This window comes from Arachis ipaensis, chromosome B7 (genome assembly GCF_059453495.1).
Source record: "Arachis ipaensis isolate K30076 ecotype BB chromosome B7, ASM5945349v1, whole genome shotgun sequence".
NCBI classification, from domain to species: Eukaryota; Viridiplantae; Streptophyta; class Magnoliopsida; order Fabales; family Fabaceae; genus Arachis; species Arachis ipaensis.
Window position 1 is genome coordinate 126,886,943 of NC_142442.1, and position 11,930 is coordinate 126,898,872.

At 40.9% G+C, this 11,930-nt stretch overlaps 1 pseudogene; it reads left to right on the forward strand.

The window, feature by feature from the left end:
• The first annotated feature begins 1,623 nt into the window (after positions 1-1,623).
• LOC148554059 (uncharacterized) lies at positions 1,624-6,451 on the forward strand (annotated as a pseudogene).
• Positions 6,452-11,930: the final 5,479 nt, after the last annotated feature.

Consider the following 11,930-nt stretch of genomic DNA (forward strand, 5'->3'; position numbering starts at 1 on the left):
CAGTATTTGATCCTGAGATTGAAAAAACTATCTCACGAATAAGGCAAGCTCGGCATCGGTTATCCTCTCTGAGGGCGAATCTGAAACGTCACTTGAGGAAGAAACAAGCTCCCTTTTTGCTGATTCGGTTGATTTACGTGTAGGTGACATGGCAGCACTTAGGAGAATTACTATCCAGGAGGCTGGAGCCCCTGATTTTACAATGCAACCGTTTCAAGCGCATCACCCAGTAGTGGCTACAGACTTTGAAATAAAGACTGAACTACTCAATTTGATGCCTAAGTTTCATGGCTTACCTGCTCAAGAGCCTATCAAGCACCTGAGAGATTTCCAAGCAGCCTGTTCTACTGTCAGGTGTGATGGTGCAGATGAAACTTCAATTTTGTTAAAAGCCTTCCCTTTCTCTCTTGAGGGAAATGCGAGAGAGTGGTACTACACTCAACCTGCAGCAACTGTTTCTGACTGGGATACGCTCAGAAGAGAATTTTTGGAAAAATTCTTTCCAGCTGAAGTTACTGACAAACTACGGAAAGACATTTCCATGATTATTCAGGATGAATCCGAGACTCTCTATGAATATTAGGAGTGCTTCAACAACCTTCTGGAAGCATGTCCCTACCATATGATTGACAAGATAAGACCACATTGGAAAGTGCTAGCAATGGGTCTATGAAAAAGTACAAGACCACTGATGAGGCATGGCAATTGATCAGCGACTTAGCTGAATCTACTCGGAATCACAGGCAAAAACAAGGCCGTTCAAAAGCTGTTGTAGAAGTATCCTCTAGCAGAGAGACTGCTGCTCTAACTCAGAGTATCTGTGAAATGACCAACTTACTGAAGCAGATGCAATTGAATCAACAACAAGCTCAGCAAGCTCAACCTTCTCCACCACAGTAAAGCCAACAGTTAGTCCCACAGAGAGTGTGCGGAATCTGTGTTGATTATAGCCATTATACTGATGAATGTCTGCAGCTCCAGCAAGAAGATAACACTGTGGCAGCCACTTATAACTTCTATGACCGCCCCAACCAAGGGTACAATCAAGGTGGCAGTTACAGCCATGGATGGCCGGACAATTCTAACCAGAATTTGAGAGATAATTCTAACCAGAATTGGAGGGACAACAATAACAGAGGAGGCAGAGACAATCAGGGAAATCAGAGGTGGAATAATAACAACAACAGGCAACAGAACTAGAACCAGCCTTACAGAGTACCTCACCTGAGGCAATTCCAAGGATCACAGCATAACCAACAGCAGACCTCTCAGATCACTTGTCTTTCTTCATATTCTAATGATGAGTTACTACAATCTATTGATCGGAGACAATAGGCCATGGAAAATAACCTTACTTCTACTCTAAATGGTCTAAACTCTACCTTGCAAGCTCTTGTCTCACAGATTGGATCAATGAATAACTCCAATAACCAGCCTTTGAGCTCCAGTGGAATCCCCTCTCAACCATTACCCAATCTAAAGGGTGGCATTAATGCCATCACCCTAAGGTCCAGAACCACATTGCAAGAGAGGAATTAGGAGGAGCCAAGCCCACCAGAACACGCCTCAGCTGAAGAGGTAGTGGAAATAGAAGATGTTGAGGAGGAAGAGGACATACAGGACATGGCTGAAGAAGAAGAAGATCAATCATAGGAAGAAGCACCGAAGGGCGCAGACACTGTAGAAAACGCCATTCCTATTCCCTTTCCATAACTTGCAAGAAAGCCCAGGAAGCAGTTGGAACCTGATCCCAAAATGGTAGAAATTTTCAAAAAGGTTGAGGTAACTGTTCCCCTTTTTGATGTTATTCAACAGGTACCTAAATATGCAAAGTTTCTAAAAGATTTATGTATATATAAAGACAAAATTAATGAATTAGAAACTATTCCTTTAGGTAGTTCTATATCTGCTTTAATGGGAGGTATACCTGAAATGTGTAGTGATCCAGGTCCATGTATGGTTAATTGTACTATTGGTGGTGTGGTATTTTCTGACTACATGTGTGATTTAGGAGCATGTGTGAGTATAATGCCTTTGTCTATATATGATATTTTGAGGCTCCCTCCCTTAAAAAGGTCGGCATCTCGTTTTGTGTTAGCAGATAAAAGCATTATTACAGTGGCTGGAGTTGCTGAAGATGTATTAGTGGGCATTAAGGGGCTTACCTTTCCCATTGATTTTTATATCCTGGAGATGCCCCAAAATGACTCAGAGAAGCCATCATCAATCCTACTCGGAAGACCTTTCCTGAAGACCTCGAAGTTCAAATTGGATGCTTTTTCAGGAACATACTCTTTTGAAATAGACGGCCGAGTAGTAAGCTTCAATCTGAATGGAATTATGAAGCACCCTCCAGAAGATCATTCTATCCTCCAGTGTGACATCATAGATGAAACCGTAGCTGAAATTCACCAGGAGGAGTTAGAAGAGAAGTACATAGGACAAGGTCCGAGTGTGGGGACACTTTCTGAGGACAATGAAAGTACTTTACCATTGTCACCAACTCCAGACAATCCAGAGCCTGGCAATGAGCAGAAGTTAGAATTAAAACCCCTCCCCCCACACCTCAAATATGCTTACCTTGAGGACAAGCAGAAGTTTCCAGTTATCATTGTACGGGAACTCACTTCTCAACAAGAAGAGCAGTTACTTAGTGTGCTGAGGAGGCATAAGAAGGCAATTGGGTGGAGTTTGGCAGACATAGTAGGCATCAACCCTCAAGTTTTTGAGAACAAAATACTTTTAGAAGAGGGAGCTAGGCCTATTTGTCAACCTCAGAGAAGACTGAATCCCACTATCTTGGAGGTTGTCAAAAAGGAAGTGACCAGACTACTAGAGGCAGATATCATCTATCCCATCTCAGACAGTGAATGGGTAAGCCCAGTACAAGTGGTACCCAAGAAGTCTGGAGTCACTACAGTGAAGAATGAGCATGGAGAGCTCATAGCAACCAGAGTACAGAACGCCTGGAGGGTCTGCATTGATTACAGGCGCCTGAACCAGGCCACTCGTAAAGATCACTATCCTCTTCCATTCATTGATCAAATGCTGGATCACCTGTCAGGTAAATCGCATTATTGCTTTTTAGATGGTTACACAGGTTATTTCCAAATTCATATAGCTCCTGAAGATCAGGAAAAGACTACTTTCACCTGTCCTTTTGGGACTTATGCTTATAAGAGAATGCCCTTTGGCTTGTGCAATGTATCAGCTACTTTCCAAAGGTACATGATGAGTCTTTTCTCTGATCTTATTGAGGACTGTATGGAGGTTTTTATGGATGATTTCAGCGTTTATGGTGATTCCTTTAGCCTTTGCTTAGATGGTTTATCTAGAGTATTAGATAGATGTGTCAGTACAAATCTTGTATTAAATTTTGAAAAATATCACTTTATGGTTAAACAAGGGATTGTACTAGGACATGTTGTATCTAATACTGGCATTTCTGTAGATCCAGCAAAGGTGGATGTTATTTCTAGTTTACCTTACCCCTCCTCTGTGAAGGAAGTCCGTTCGTTCCTTGGCCATGCAGGTTTTTACCGGGGATTCATTAAGGACTTCAGTAAGGTAGAACTTCCCTTATCCAGATTATTGCAGAAAGATATTGAGTTCGAGTTCAGTGAGGGTTGCAAACAAGCGTTTGATAAGCTGAAGACTGCCCTGACTCAAGCTCTAATTGTGAGAGGACCTGACTGGAGCCAGCCATTTGAGATCATGTGCGATGCTTCCAACCATGCAGTAGGAGCAGTGCTGGCTCAGCGTGAAGGTAAGGATCCTTTTGTCATTGCCTATGCGTCTAAGACTTTAGACGCCGCTCAGTCTAATTACACTACTACTGAGAAAGATCTTCTTGCTATTGTTTTTGCTCTGGATAAATTCTGAGCCTATTTACTTGGTACTAAAGTAGTAGTGTATTCAGACCACGCATCTCTAAAGTATTTATTAGCTAAAAAGGAATCCAAACCAAGGCTCATACGTTGGATACTGCTACTACAAGAATTTGATTTAGAAATAAGGGATAGGAGTGGTAACCAGAATTTAGTGGCAAACCACTTGAGTCGCCTTGAACACATTAAAGATGACTCCATTCCTATAGCTGACAATTTCCCATTTGATAACCTGCAAGCAATATCTGAGGTAGTCCCTTGGTATGCACCTGTAGCTAATTATCTAGTTAGCCGTACTTTTCCTCCAAACTTTACTAAGCATCAAAGAGACAAGCTGAAAAGCGAGTCTAAATATTATATATGGGATGACCCATATTTATGGAGATGTGGTGCTCACCAGGTAATTAGAAGGTGTGTACCTCAATCAGAATTCCAGTCCATCTTAGAGGCCTGTCACTCATCTGAGAGTGGAGGACATTTTGGCCCTCAAAGAACAGCTAGAAAAATCTTAGACTGTGGATTCTGGTGGCCTACTCTTTTTAGAGATGCTGTTGAATTTTGTAAATCTTGTTTCCCATGCCAAAAATTTGGTAATATATCCAAGAAGGATGAAATGCCTCAACAAGTTATGCTTTTCTGTGAAATTTTTTATATTCGGGGCATTGACTTCAAGGGTCCATTTCCAAATTCTAATGGTTATTTTTATATATTGTTAGCTGTAGATTATGTTTCCAAATGGGTGAAAGCAATTCCTACCCGCACTGATGATGCTAACACTGTTGTTTCCTTTGTGAGAAACCACATTATTTGTCGCTTTGGATCACCACGAGCAATCGTGAGCGATCAAGGCACCCATTTTTGTAACAGGAGACTAACAGGATTACTGAAGAAGCATGGGATAATTCATAAAGTAGCAACAGCCTACCATCCTCAGACTAATGGGCAAGCCGAGGTGTCTAACAGAGAGATAAAGCACATATTACAGAAGATAGTCAAACCTCATAGAAGAGACTGGAGCACCAGACTGCAAGATGCACTTTGGGCATACAGAACAGCATACAAGACACCCATTGGGATGAGTCTCTTTCGCTTAGTTTATGAAAAAGCCTGTCATCTCCCAGTTGAAGTAGAGCACAAAGCCTTTTGGACAGTAAAGGAGTGAAACATGGGAGAAAGCCGGAGCTGAAAGGAAATTGCAACTGCAAGAATTGGAAAGCCTTCGCCTGGAAGCTTATGAGAACTCAAGGCTGTACAAGGAAAAGATGAAGGCTGTACATGATCAGCACATCAAAAGGAAAGAGTTCCAACCTGGGGACTTAGTCCTCCTTTACAAATCCAGACTGAGGCTCATGCCAGGCAAGTTGAGATCAAGATGGGAAGGTCCATATAGAGTAGAGAAGGCTGAGCCGTACGAAGTTTTTCACCTAAGTCACCCTTCAAACTCTGAACTCATCAAAGTTAATGGGCATCGTTTGAAGCTATATCATGGTGAGAAGGTGATGAAAAACAAGGAGTTAGATATCTTCCACTTGGAGGATCCACTCACAGCAAAAGACTGAGCTAATGGAGCGTCCAACTTAAGGACGTTAAAGCAAAGTGCTAGGTGGGAGACAACCCACCATGGTATGATCGTTCCTTTCTTTATTCTTAGTTTTCTTTTTCAATAATTCTTCTCATTATTAGCACATTTAGTTTGCATCTGCATTTGCATATTTTTATTTAAAAAAAAGGAGGGAGAGCCGCAACGTGACAGCGTCGCCGACGCGTCCGCATCGCAGGTGGCTCAGTGAGAATAAGAAATCGAACAGAAAGTCACGCGAGAGCGTGGATGGAGGCGTGCCTTTGGTACGAATCGCCCCACACGACCGCGTCTTCGACGCATCCGCGTCACATGGAAAAAATGCCTCCCACGCGTCCGCGTCACTCATGCGGCCGCGTGACCTGAAAATCGACGTAAGAAAGGGTGCACGACCGAAAGTTGTGCTACAGTGGTGCTGGACTGGTGCTGAACGCACAATTCTTACCACGCGGACGCATGGGTCACGCGTCCGCGTCATATCTAAATGATGGCCACTCACGCGATCGCGTCAACCACGCGACTGCGTCACCCTGAATTTTGGCAATAGTAAGTTTTGAACAGAGAGTTGTGCGAGCCCGAGGCTGCCCTCGCGCCAGTAGCACAAAACACGTCACGCGTCTGCGTGACCGACGCGACCGCGTCGATTAATTTAAGCGCAAGTCGCGCGAATGCGTCCCCCATGCGTCCACGTCGCTTGCGCCGCACAGCTTATCCTAATTTGCCAAATATCTTATCTTTCTCTTCCCCAAATCCTACTTTTTCTTTCCCCCCCTCATTATTTTCCTACCCTTTCTTCCTCCTTCTCTCTCACTTTCGACTTTCTGTCTCTCATCACCATTAACAAGGTTTTTCTTTTCTTCCCCCCTCCTTACTTTTCTATTCTTCTTAATTTATGTTTTCTTCTTCTTTTCTTTTTCTTTTTATTTTCATTATTCATGTTTTCTTTTTCTTTCTTTTTCTCTTTTAATTGGTGTTAGATATTTAGTAAGGGTCGTTTTTATTCCTTATGTTTGCTTGTGGATTGTTGCAACATTGTTTGGCAATTATATATCAATTTTTTAAAGGGTTGCTTGCATGTTTAATTTCTTATTTTGAATAGCTTACCTACCATGCGTGCTATGTGTTTGTTAAAAACCCCATATGGCATTGTGCACTATTTTTGAATCCTTTTATTTTCCTACTCTAAATGCTTCCTTTTCACAAAACCCTTTTACATATCATATTAATTTAATATAATTGTCATTACAAACAGATTGTTAGTATGAAAGACTTGGTAATCTAACTTGGACATTGACTACTTGATCTATGCTACTCATGCCTTTGCCTGCATGCCAATAAACACCTTGCATTTAATTGTCCCCATATGCACTCGTTATATTTCCATTGTTGATTTTCCACATGTTGTCATGACCATGTGTTAACATCATTCATTTTATTAATGTGCATTGATTACCACCTTTCCCGTTTTCTTCCTTGCTCTATCCCTTGACATTTTGACATACTTTCTCTTTTTCCCCTTTCAGGATGGCCACCAAGAAAGGCAAGGAGAAAGCTGCTCCCAAATCAACAGCAAGGAGAGGAACAAAACGAGCATTAGTGGTAGAGCCTTCTTCAACTGCAGTTAAACCCTCAACAAAAAGAATTAAGAGGATTATAAAGGTTGATGATAAAGAAAAAGCTTTCCTAGCAAAGGACACTGCGCGATTTACCAATCGCTACTGTGAGCAGATGTTCCCCATCCTAGCAGAAAGGAGCTACAACAACGAATATCTTCTTATCCTCCCAAACCATATTACTGCATTTGTTGAGCCACAAATTGCGCAAAGACAATGGGGCTTCCTATAGAGACAGCCACGGCAGGTCAATCTTTCCTGGGTTGTCGAGTTCTATTCCAACTTCCACCTGCCGACCCTGCAGTCTGTCTATGTCCGTCAGAAGAAAATCCCCATCACTAAAGAGGCCATTCGACGAGCTTTAGATCTTCCCCCTACTCCAAAAGGACTGGACGCATTTCAACAAGCCGCACTCAAGCGCCAGATGTACCAATTTGACTGGGACGCTGTGTAACAGCCCAGACCACCCGCTAGCACGATATTGTCCGCTTTGGCACACAAGGCCTCACAGTTTTGCCTTTGACGATAGGGATGATAGCCAAAGCCCCCCACACTCACTCGTCAAAACGCGTCATGCTAGGGAGAGGTATCCACACCCTTATAAGGCATGTTTTGTTCCCCTCTCCAACCGATGTGGGACCTTACAATCCACCCCCTAAGGGAGCCCAACGCCCTCGCTGGCACATCCGCTGGCACATCGATCCGGGCTCCAGCTCTGATACCATCTGTAACAGCCCAGACCACCCGCTAGCACGATATTGTCCGCTTTGGCACACAAGGCCTCACGGTTTTGCCTTTGACGATAGGGATGATAGCTAAAGCCCCCCACACTCACTCGTCAAAATGCGTCATGCTAGGGAGAGGTATCCACACCCTTATAAGGCATGTTTTGTTCCCCTCTCCAACCGATGTGGGACCTTACACGCTGTTCTCAGAGTTATCGCACTACCTGGCAGCGGATGGATCTACGAATACCATCGTTCCCATCCTAAGGGAATATCGGCTTCCGCACTTACCTTGGAGGCTCAAGTATGGGCACAGATTATGTCCCATTACGTCTTTTCAAGCACCCACGAGTCCTCCTTCATTGCAGACATGGCCGTTCTACTATGGTGCATCCTTACAGACCAGCCTCTGAACCTACCAACACACATCCGGAGTGCTATGGGACACGTACAAATTGTGGGCAACTTACCTTTTTCCGCCTTGGTCTCAGATCTTGTCTCAGCAGTCGGAGTCTCCTACAGAGCTGGGGACACCAAACCCATGCTTCCACGGGTTGATCAGTATGTCCCTAACGGGAAATACATCAGACCTCCAACAGCCACTACAAGCCAGCCTACTGAACCGGCTGAAGAAATTCCTCCTTCAACACCACAAGCACCTACAACCACTCAACTACTCCATCAGATACTTGAAAGGTTGGATCGGCAGGAACATAAAGCAAAGCTAAGAGAGCGCCGTAACAAGCGCCGATTCACATACCTCAAGGAGCTACTTAAGGGAAAATACAGAGACTCAGACACCCCGGACTCCACTTCCTTTACCAGCACTGGGAGCCATGACGGCCCCGACTGTGGAGATACTGCTACCAGCCCACCTTTGTTCCTGACAGATGGCACCGAGGACGGTGCAAAGCCTTAAGTGTGGGGAGGTCGGTCAGTACCTGACTTCCAGAGGTAATTTCTCTTCCCTAACACCAATAAAATAGGATATTTAGTTAGTTTTTCTTTTGTAGAATAGGATAAATTGCATAGTAATAGATTAGTTGCATGCATGTTCTACTTGATTGAAAAGACAATAAGTTTCTTCTAAGACCCTATTTTTAGAACAAAATTTCACTAATCTTAATTAAAACTTTTATGTTAAATCTGCTTGAAGTTGTATTTGGAACATGGTTTTTGAGCTAAAGAACACACAACCTGTGAGATTTGAGCCTTTATACATGGTTACATTATTTAACCATAATTATTTTATTCTTGTGTGTTTACTTCTCTGTGATTGTAATTTATATTTTGTTTCATCCTATATGTCCAATGTTTAATATATTTATATGCTTGCATATGATTAATGCCATTATTTGTGTATCTCACTTATCCAAATTAAGCCTACCCTTGCAATTACCTTTGTTAGCCACTTTGAGCCTTTAAATCCTATTTGTTCTTTATTTTACCACATTACTAGCCTTAAGCGGAAAAACAATTATATATCCCAGTTGAATCTTTGGTTAGCTTAAGATATAATTATGTGTTAATTAAGTATGGGAAAATTATGAGAACAAAAGATAATAAGGGAATGTGTCATAATGATATAATGGAAATTTGGGTACCTACTCATGTGAAACTATAAGAATAAAAAATCTATGTGCATTGATAAGCTATGTTTATTTTTATATTTATGTTCAAAAAAAAATCCAAAAATCCAAAAATATTCAATAATTAAATAAGGGGACAAAATTATCCCAATGTTAAGTTAAGAATTCAAAGATCAATGCATGTATGATAAAATTAAAATAAAAGTTGATACATGAGTAATGAATGTGAGAGAGAAATTTTGGGTAGCTAGGTATGAATTTTGGGTATGAATTTTAAGTTATAAAGAATATATATGTGTTAGGTGAAAGCTTGGGCTGATTAAAGATTCAATTTATAAGCTTACTTAGCCATATATGTACCCTTACCCATACCTTGGCCCCATTACAACCTTGAAAAGACCTCATGATATTTGCATTAGTATATTAAATGTTGTTGATTGGTTAGGTGAAAAACAAAAATTAGAAAGCATGATTAGAGAAGGATAGAGTGATTACCCTATACACTAGAGAGATTAGAGCATACATACATCATCAGTGAGGGTTCAATGCTTAAGTTCTATGTTCCCTGCTTTCATGAGCTACCTTCTTGCATTTTTATCTGTTCTTACTATATAAGAATTGAATTAGTGGAATTTGATTTGTGATTGTCTTGAAGAGCTTATTCACTTTTAACCAAGTGAAAAAAATCATATAGTTGCATTCACATATATAGGTTGCATTGCATTGCATGAGTTTTATATGTTCCTACTCATTTATTTTATCTCCTTCAACTAAGCATGAGGACATGCTAATATCTAAGTGTGGGGAGGTTGATAAACCACTATTTTATGGTTTATATTGTGTTTAATTGTGTGGTTTTATCAAATCTTTACCCACTTATTCATTAAATAAGCATGCATTTGTAATTTCTTCCTAAAAATACTTTATGGTTGAAAACTTACTTCCTAGAGACTTTTAATTTTGTATTTTAATTCTTCTTTATTCCATTCGATGCCGTGATTTGTGTGTTAAGTGTTTCAGGCTTTATAGGGCATGAATGACTTGGAGATTGGAAAGGAAGCTTGCAAAAAATGAAAGGAACACAAGAAATTAAGGAGATGACCAGCGAGAAGTGACGCGGGCGCATGGCTCACGCGGTCGTGCGATATAGAGGAAATTGCAGTGACGCGGACGCATGGCCCATGCGACCGCGCGGATTGGAAACTGCACCAGTGACGCGAAGGCGTGGACGACGCGCACGCGTGGCAAGGCAAAACGCTGGATGACGCGAACGCTTGGATGACGCGATCGCGTGACATGCGCGATTTGTAGAATCTGCAGAATTCGCTGGGGGCGATTTTGGGCCCTGTTTTGACCCAGTTTTCGGCTTAGAAAAGCAGATTAGAGCCAGGGAACATGCAGAGACTAGAGACAACATTCATTCGACATAGTTTTAGTTTTAGATCTGATTTTACCTCTCCTCTAGGTTTTCTCTCTAGATACTCATAGTTCTTAGGATTTGATTTTTTTTGCTTTTTGGATTGGAACATTGAGAAGAGTTATTACCTCCGTTAAGACTTCGTCATTCTAGTTTGTTTCCTTACTTGTCACTTACTCTTTCATGTTCTTTATTTACTTAGAGTTACTCTTGGATTATTTCTAGAATTTACTTATACAAGAACTATTTTTATTTTTAATTGATCCTTTTGATTATTATTTATTATGTCTTTCAGTATTTCTTTTCCTTATTTTGAGAAATTTACATTCATAATGAGCGAGTGGTTCCCTAACTTGATTGGGAGATGATTGAAAGGAAATCTTGAGTTGGATTACTTAAAAGAAAAATTGTAATTAGGTTTATTGTTGGATCGCCCTCTAGTCATTGACACTAGTCCTTCCCAAGGGAGAGGATTAGGACTTGTGACTAGAAATAGCTTTCCAACTTGCTTGACTTTCCTCTACATAGTAAAGGATAACTAAGCAGAACAACCTTCAATTATCAATTAATCTTGAGAGTACTCCAACAAGAATAGGGCTTCCAACTAATCTACTCCCAGTCAAGGTTTTTATTTAAATTACATAAATTCTCTAATTTAATTTCCTGTTTATCAACTCAACCCATTTTAGAAAACATCTGATTAATAAAATAGCACACCTTTCTGCAAATTTATATAATTGGTTATGAGATTTTCTGAGAAATTTTTAGGAGTTGGAGAACCGAAAAATAAATAATTGTAAATTAAAGCAATAAAAATTAATGAGAGAATTTATATAATTGAAATAAAAAGCCTTGACTGGGAGAAGATTAATTGAAATTTCTATCCTTGTTGGATTTTCCCAAGTGTAACAGTAAGAGGTTGTTGTTCTACTTAGTTATCCTTTATTGAATAAAGGAAAGTCAAGTAACTAACTAATCAACTCTGAATCCCAAGTCCTAATCCTCTCCTAAGGAAGGAATAGAGTTAGAGACTAGAGAGTTAGCCAACAACTTCCAATTAAAATTAACTCTTGAGTATTCCAACTCAAGGGTCTCCTTTTAATCAACTCCCAGGTCAAGT